Raw genomic sequence first — 9,663 nt, forward strand, 5'->3', positions numbered from 1 at the left:
CCCTGCCTCAAAATAAAAAATAAAAAAGGGCTGGGAACCCAGTGGTTAAGTGCCCCTGGATTCAATTCCTGGTACCAGTAAATGAAAATTAAAAAAGAAGGATGGGGAATGCCGTCTCTTGCCACCCTATTAAAAACATTAAATTTGGGCTGGGGAGATAGCTCAGTTGGTAGAGTGCTTGCCTTGCAAGCACAAGGCCCTGGATTCCATCCCCAGCACCACAACAAACAAACAAACAAAAAACCATTAAATTTAACAGGATTCCATCCCCAGCACCCACCACAAAAAACAAACAAAAAAAGTAAGTTTAACAGACAATGCCTTTTCCACCCTGTTCTTTCAATTTCTATCCAGAATCCTTAGATTTAAGACAACTGTATGTAAAATAAAAGGCAGATTGTGTAATTTCTTTTCATCAAATAAAAAGTGCTCCAATTCACTGGAAATGAATCAATCTGTTTCCCCAACACCTTAAAATTGTGAGTCAGAAATAACTAATTCAACCTCTCAAATCACTGCTTTAGGTTTGTGAGTGATTTTCTAAGAAATTTCAAATGCTATTTTTATAAGGTTTACCACTGTACACTGTCAAGGCATGCTAAATTACTGCAAACATGTAAGACATTGCTTCCTTTGCATAACTTGATTTCCTGGTGGGAAACAGGTGACTGTTGCAACATTTTAGTAGGGACATTATGAAGGTCATAGGACTAGAAAAGACAGAGTTTAGATACATTTTCCAAACAATAACTGGGTGACCAATTGTATGTGCGAATTAAGAGAAGGAAGAATAAAAGAATGTCATAGTCTCTTTTCTGTTGCTGAAACAAAACACCTGAAACTAGGATACTTATAAAGAATAGAGACTTATCAAAAGTCAAAAGGAGTATCTTCATATATCTTAGTTGAACTTGATACAAAGCACATGAAATTCATACATCATTAATTTGATTCTCTAGCTTATGACAGAGAATGGTCTGTGGCAAATGTCTAAAAATTAATTTGCTTGGGTTTATATAAGACTTGTCCTATTTGACAGAATCTCTGACTTGTATTCCCAAACAGGAGGGTCTAGGGGCATGATCTAGTTTAGGACAGGCAGAGGCACCGTTAAAAAGATTCATGAGTGTCTCTGAGGAACCTTGAGGTATCTAGCATAAGCCTTGCAAAGTAGAGATGGAGAGGGTACAGACTATAAAGGCTTTTCCTCAGGGAATGGGGTGTGAACAGGACACAGGAAGATATATTCTGTCAGGAAGATTAGGCTTGTTGATTCCTGAAATAATTTATTACATATTCTTATTGTAAGGAAAATCCCATGGAACCACATGGGAAATCACATAAGGGAGTTTATTAAGCAAACAGAGTGTCTCCCTGCAGGGTAAGAGAGAAAATGAGAGGAAAAGAGAAAGGAAAGAGAAAGGGCGCACGCTAGAGAGAGTGTGAAAGCCAGGAGGATAGAGAAAAGTGAGGAGGACAGACAGAAGGATGAGAAAAGATGGCGGGGAAGCTATGGTAAACAGTTGAATTCCACCAGGCTAACAGAGGACCAATATCGGAGAAGGATACTTGCAAGCTGACTGAAGAACCAATAGCTAGCTAGGATGTTCACAGATTGACAAGTGGTTGGGAGGCGGGGAAAACGGCTGCACCTGATGGGCGGGGGGGGGGGGGGGGGGGGGGGGGGGCAGCTTAATACATTACACTTATGTGTTGCCCAAATTTGGGAGGAGGCAATGAAATAGGAATCACGTACTTGGTTTCAGACAAGGAAAAGAATTTCACTAAAAGAAAGGAGTCGGGCACTCTTGAATATAATGAAGGGGGGGAATTAGGTCTCATAATGTGGGATCTTCATGCCTTGGCCTGTAAAGACTGAACCTGATGTTAACGTACACCTTCAGCTTAAAATATCATTTTAAGGCAAAATGAAACAAAAAGATGCATTTTCTTTATATAATTTCATATAGCAAATGATTTTTCCTTAAAAAGTATTTCTTAATCACTATCCATGAAAAAAGCAAACTGGGCTCTTTCAAAAGCAATACTGATGATGGCTCTGTGGCAAGTCTGGCCCAGGATCCAGTCACAAATCCAAGTGTTAATTGTTTCTTCTTATATCTGTTCTGATTACAGAAGAATTAATTGCTCATCTGTGGCAGTACACACTGGATATATTTCATATCAAGTATTCATTAATGGTGTTAGGACAGTCACAATTGAGTGGGCCTCAAGTTATATTATTTGTCTTATGATTTTTCTTAGAAAGTTTCATATTTTGGACTTGTATAGTTTAAGATAATGTTGAGATTATTTCTGTATTAATTTTTTTCACCTCATGTATCACATCAGTTTGAAATGGGTGTTTGCCTTTTAACTCTTATATCCTGCTATACCCTCTGTGCTGTGGAATTCTTTACCAATATTTCAGTTTGACTCCATAACTTCTGCCATCTTTAGCTATTAAAGTATCTGGCCTATTGCACTTATCTATCTCATCTTCAATCACAAGCTTCTTCCTTCTCCAGAGCAGGCAAGACCCTCCAAAAATTTCAAGTGGAGGAATGAAGGGTGGTCTGCTTGCTTTCTTCTTCCTTTCTCTTTTTTGTACTTGTTCTCTGGGAGAAGAATATAAAGTCATTTCCTTTCTTGATCCTCCTTGGCAAGTGGAGCACCTTTCTTTGTTGGTTGGAATAGCTTTCTTCTTTTACAGGCAACCTATTTACTCCTATTTATTTATTTCCACATTTATTATTTCTGGTCCTCATCTAACTCCTTATCAAATATGGTTGGTGGGGAAGTTAGTCTTCCTATTTTTATTCTCCATTCTTTATCTAACTTCTTGACTAGAGACCTGGACAGGTGTAGACCTCAGAAGTTTCCAACTGCAAGGAATTCAAATTTAAGAAACTGTCATAGGCATTGGTGGTTCTTTTTGTGATTCTGTATCTTCGAGTTCACCCAGCCCTACTGGCACTGCAGTGTGCCTTTCTGTCATGCATTCCTCATTGTCCATTCCAAGTTTGCCAATAGCATCTATCTCAAGCACGTTTTGGGGCCCTTTAACTCCTTTATTGGTTCATTTTCCTCTTAAGTTACTTAGGTAAGGCATTGCAATGGAGCAAAAGGTACTAGAAAAATGTACATGTTTATTTCTTTTTCTTTTCTTTTTTTTTTTTAATAAACACTTCCCTGTTCAGTCTAATGTCAACAAATCTTCTACTTCTTGCTTCATTTTTCACAGGCTTATTTTTGCAAGTAGCTATCTGTGAATTCACAAGTGTGAGACTTCCTGGAGTGAAGGTTCAGGTGTAGACAAAACAAGGCCTGAACTAGAACGTGGCTGTGTGAGCCCAGGGCATGTCCAGGTAGCTGTGTTGTTGATACTCATCCCCTTCGTCTTGGGGAACTCATTTCTGTGATTATGAAAGAATGCCTCTTTATTCTCCAACAACTTGCTGTTTGGTTTATCTTATGTTTTTGAGAAAGGAATAATCAACTGGCATCCTCATTACTTGCAAGCTGGAACCAAGTTGTAAAATGTGGAGACAGTTATTTGAATTTCTTGCTGGCTTATGTATAAAGCAAGGATAATGTTGGTTACTCTTTTGTAGAGTCATTGAAAGAATGAAATGAGTGCATAACATGTCAAGTGCTTAGAGCAGTCCTGTCAAACAGAAAAAACTCAATACATGTTGCTAATATCATTAAGATATTTCTTTGGTTTGTTCTTTTGTGCGTGTAAAGAAAACTTTATGTAGGCTGGAGTAGCCAGAGAGCTCAACAAAGATGTGCATTTGGAGCTCAGAGCGCTTGGTGCCACAGGGAAGGCATCTTTATTACCTTCATCTTCCCAGCACACGGGGTGGCACCTGGCATGTGAGTACTCAAGAAGAAAGGAATGAAAGGATGAATATGCTTTCAGTCATACTTTAATCCTTAGCGATCAGCATGCTTATTTTGGTAGAGAAACTCATGAACCACAGAGTACAGATCAGACCTGTTGGCCTGGTATTCTCCAAAGGGTAGGGGAAGCACAAAGCCCCTTGGAAGCACAGAATTCAAGCCACAAAGTTCTGAGGACCTGTTGTACTGAATTGCTTTTCCACAGAATTGTCCACTACTTAGAAAGCTTCATCAGCTTGCATTTGAGAAGCAAATTCCATGTTGTTCTACTTGGAAATAAGATTAGCAGTGCAGATCCTTCTACTTGCTGTCAAGGCTAGCAAGTAGGGTCAACTGAATAATGAGCAGATTAATCAAAACTTCAGATGCTGCCTCCAGCTCATAATTTATAGACTGACAGGTTCATAATCCTTAAAATCATAATTTTCCCTAAGGTAGTAGGCTTTTCTATAATAAGCTACTCTCTTTTGTAACATGAAGATTCTTTAAAAAGGGATACTATCTCTTTTCCTTCAATAGAGTACTCCTCAATTCTTACAGCTATTCAGCTAGAAAAAAAAAGTGTCTTAAGAAGTCTTGATAAGGATTGATTCACACACATAGCAAAGAGAAATATTGGCTAAACTGCAGACTTAGGTCACACTTTTAAGATAGTAAAGAAACTTACAGCCAAAAAATTGCCTAAAAATATGCAGTTTGACATTAAACCATTAATGGGTTTAAGGTTTCTGTGCTCCTACACCATTGTTTAATAAATATATCCATCTTTTCCCATTCAGCACCCTATTACAGTCTTGAGAATTGGTATTTTTTTGTGTGACTTTAACAATATATTAAGCCATACTATTTTAACAGAACTCAGAATGAATCCTTTAAAAACTCACATGGATCATATAGTCCTTGACCATGGACCATCTCAGAAACTTAAGTACTAACAAGTTATCAAGATAATGTTGCATAAATAAAAAGTAGTGTGATACTTACAATGTAAAATAAATCTTTTAGTCCTCTCTTTATCCCAGTGGTAACTTACTTTAACTTTCTAAGCTCTTCCTTCTAGCAAATATCATATTTCAAAGTAGCTCATACTTTACCATATCCTACTTAAAAATTGTTTTGATGTTTTACTTTCTGCAGTGACAGGAGACTTCCTTTCTCTTTTTTTAAAATAAATTTTTAAAAATTATTTTTTGATTTATTGTACAAAAATGGGATACAACTTTCTTTTCTCTGGTTGTACATGAAATAGAGTCACACCATTTGTGTAATCATAAATGTACATAGGGTAATGATGTTTGCCTCATTCCACCATCTTTCCTTCCCTCACCCCATCCCCACCCCTCATTTCTCTCTACACAATCCATCTTTCCTCCATTCTTCCCTTACCCCTTTCTTCCCTGTTATGTATCATCATCCACTTATCAGAGAAAACATTTGGCCTTTGGTTTTTTGGGATTGGCTTATTTCATGTAGCATGATATTCTCCAACTCCATCCATTTATCTGCAAATGTCATAATTTTATTTTTCTTTATGACTGAATAATATTCCATTGTGTATATATACCACAGTTTCTTTATCCATTCATCTACTGAAGGGCATTTAGGTTGGATCCACAATCTAGCTATAGTGAATTGAACCGCTATGAACATTGATGTGGCTGTGTCATGGTAGTATGCTAATTTTAAGACCTTTGGGTATAAATGAAGGAGTGGAATAGCTGGATCAAATGGTGGGTCCATTCCATGTTTTCTGAGGAATCTTCACACTGCTTTCCAGAGTGGCTGCACTAATTTGCAGCCCCACCAGCAATGTATGAGTGTACCTTTTCCCCCACATCCTCATCAACACCTATTGTTGCTTGTATTCTTGATAATAGACATTCTAATTGGGGTGAGATGGAATCTTTGGGTAGTTTTGATTTGCATTTCTCTTATTACTAGAGATGTTGAACATTTTTTCATATGTATGTTGATTGCTTGTAGATCTTCTTCTGCAAAGTGTCTGTTCATTTCCTTAACCCATTTATTCATTAGGTTAATTTGTATTCTTGGTGTAAAGTTTTTTGTGTTCTTTATAGATTCTGGAGATTAGTGCTCTATCAGAAGTGCATGTGGCAAATATTTTCTCCCAGTCTGTAGGCTCTTTCTTCATATTGTTGATTGTTTTCTTTGCTGAGAAAAAGTTTTTATTTCTTGTGCTTTGGGAGTCATGTTAAGGAAGTCTGGTCCTAAGCTGACATGATGAAGATTTGGGCCTCCCTCTTCTTCTATTAGGTGCAGGGTCTCTGGTCTGATTCTGAAGTCCTTGATCCATTTTGAGTTGAATTTTGTGCAAGGTGAGAGATAGGGGTTTAATTTCATTTTGCTGCATATGGATTTCCAGTTTTCCCAGAATCATTTGTTGAAGAGGCTATTTTTTTCTCCATTGTATGTTTTTGGCACCTTTGTCTAGTATGAGATAACTGTATTTATGTGAGTTTGTCTCTGTGCCCTCTATTCTATACCATTGGTCTACCTGTCTGTTTTGGACAGGTTCTCCTAATTCTTCTTGACAGAGTCCTGTTACTGCTTATAATTGTTAACTCATGCTTGCCTCATTATACTCAGGGAAATGTCACCCATTACAGACTTTTTACCTTTCCCAAACATTCTAATTATCTTACATTTTCTCTTAAATAGCTTATGATCCACCTATTCTTAATTTTAAAAGATGCTCCAGGATCATGGATGTAACTATGGACTTATTTTTATCCTCAGAGCCGTTGCTCTGGAAGTTTCTGTCCTGCTTTGATCCTGTTTGTTCCTTGGGCCTATACTGATGCCAAAATATTCAGTCGACTGGGGTAGATTTATATGGCTTGAAAAATATCTCCTTCTAAATCATAAGAAGTGTGCAGGGGAGAGAGACTGAACCATACATCACTTATGATGAGGGATATTTTAAGATCTGATATTAAAGACTGTTTTTTCATGTGTCACTTGTCCCAGACTAAGTCAGTCAAAATCCATGCATGCTCAAGTCTCTTATATAAAATTGTGTAGTATTTGCATATGACTTAGGTACATCTTCCTGAACACGTTAACTCACCTCTAGTTTACTTATAATATTTAATATGATATAAATACTATAATTAGTGGTCATGCTACATTATTTAGGAAGTAATAACAAGAATAAAAATCGTACATGTCCAATACAAATGTAATATTGGATGTTTTCAATCTGTGGAACCTTCAGAGTATTTGCTAGTGAACTTAACCATAACAAAGGAAAATTGAGGTTCTGTGAGAGCATTTGGGGTGGTTAAGTGCTGATTCAGTACTGTCACTTACCAGGAACTTCAGAAATTGGTGGGAGCATTTTTGTTGGCCTCCACATATGATTGCAGGGATTTAGTGGAGAGGAATAGAGGGTTTGACATCCTACAGCTTATAGGACAGCTTATAGGACAGTATTCGAGGTAAAGAATTGTCTCACTTCACATATGACTTCCAAATATTCTCTTAGCCATGTATTTAATTATCTGAGCTTGGAACTGAATTATATCTTACATATAAACACCAAGTATTTAGCCTGATTTTAACATAGGAAAATAAGTCTTCCACTCCAGTCTTCATTCCAGTGGAAACTTGCTTTTACTTTCTAAACTCCTTGTTCTGGTAGACACCATCATATTTCTAAGTCACTTACATATTATTATATCTGAATTTAAAATTTTGGGCCTTTTTGATTTTATGTTATGATTTACCTTGTTTAAATCAAGTATCCTCTTAATTCTTTCTGATATAGTTATGTTGCAGTTTTTAATTCAGTATAAATTGAGGGAAGATTGTATTTCATTTTATTTGCAGCCTTAATGAGAGTTGTTCATCATTTTGGAAACTCATGTCACTGGCAGCAGAGTTGCTGATGGCATTTGAGTCACCAACATGACAATCCTATATTGATCTGCATTTGGGGCTTTTTTATTCACAGTGATTCTGTATACTGATTCTGTAAACATAAGATTGCCCAATCAAGTCTTTTGAAGTTAGTGGGCATTTATATATTGAAATACATCTTTTTAATTCATTATTTGCTTTCCCATTATTGGTGCTTTATATTATGATTCGGACACTACATTGATGGTTTTAAAAATTATGTGTGGGGCTGGGGATATAGCTCAGTTGGTAGACTGTTTACCTCGCAAGCACAAGGCCCTGGGTTCAATCCCCAGTACCGCAATAAAAAAAAAATTATGTGTGTAGGGAGGTTTAGGATCTGGAAGATCAATTTTAGGATAGTAGAGGTGAAATTACAAAATATTTGTTATGAAAAAAGACTTGGGTCTTATGGAGTTGAGCACAAATGTATAACCTAAAATTTTTCCAGAACAAGCAACATCTTGCCTGAGAGCTGAATCATCATCAGTTGGGGGTAACTAGGGCAAGACAAAGGGAAAGTGGGACTGGTGGCATGTATTACATGTTAGATGACATAGATGGCACTGGGGAGATCCTTGTGCAGGAGGGAGCTAGGAGAGTTCAGGGATCTGAAAGAAGGCTCCTATGGCTGGTGTTCAGATAGCAGACAGACAGGAGCATCAGGAGGGGCTGGTAAGATGAGCAGAGGCCAGTGCCTTCAAGGACTTAGAAACCAAGTTAAATAAAAATTTGATCTTGATTCTATATCAGTGAAAAGCCATTAAATGGCAGAGAATGATAGAATCTGATTTTCATTTTGAAAAGTAACTGCCTATAATGTGGAGAAAAAATTGATGGAGGATGGGTGGATGCAAGGGTGAATATGAGGAAACTGTAGCCCAGGTAAGTGAAGACTGCAACCTAAGTCAGGGGGAAGGTAGTAGTTATGAGGAAAGCAAACCTATTTGAGAAATATTTTGGAGGTTAATAGACTTTGGGATGAGATGAACTGCTTGTTGGTCACGGGCAGGAGGGAGATGATGGTGCCAGTGGCTTGTGCAGTTGTGTTGGGGGCTGTGCCATGTTGGCGGCGCCAGGATGGTGCCTGATCACATTGGCAGCGAGGAGGTTAATTGACATAAGCACACTCAGGTGATTTTCTCGTCCACGCACACAATGTATGCACATGTGTTCTCGAGCACTAATTGCCTGCTGGAGCGTCTCGCCTAATCTTTGCGTAAGAGGCGTGGCCCTGCTCTCTGCGTCCTGGAGTTGATATAAGCGTAGGCAGCGCGAGACAGAGATATAGCAGCCATTAGAAGCAACCAGAGGAAAAGACACACGGCGCAGCAGTAGCCAGAGAAGAAGACACGCCACTGCAGCCATTAGAAGCAGCCAGAGGGAAAAACACAGCAGTGAGTAGGGGCAGCTGCGGAAGGCAGATTGCGGAACGGAGGACTGAGACGCATCACTAGGGGACCTTAGGTAGACACACCCTTAGTTCACAGGATGCAGGACTTTAAGGCGTGGCAGGCCTCTCTCCTTCTAAGCTCTAAGAAAAGCCTATCTTTCTTTCAAAGTTTCTCTCTTAAGCAAAGTTTCTTTCTCTTTGATAAGCGGGGTCTCTCTCTCTCTCCTCTCAAAGCAAGTAAACCTCATTTCCTCTATCCTCTATAAACAAGCAAGAAAGCAGTGCACCAAAGAGAAAGATAGAAGTGCCTCAGTTTCCACTCCACCACCCATAAGACCCGTGCAAGTTGTTGCTGCAGGTGGTGACAAATATCCATGGATTTTGGAACCGCAAAGAGCCAGCGACACAGTTGGGTGGTGCAGACATTGACTATGACATGGGACCCT

This window comes from Sciurus vulgaris (genome assembly GCF_902686455.1).
Source record: "Sciurus vulgaris genome assembly, chromosome: 3".
Lineage (NCBI taxonomy): Eukaryota > Metazoa > Chordata > Mammalia > Rodentia > Sciuridae > Sciurus > Sciurus vulgaris.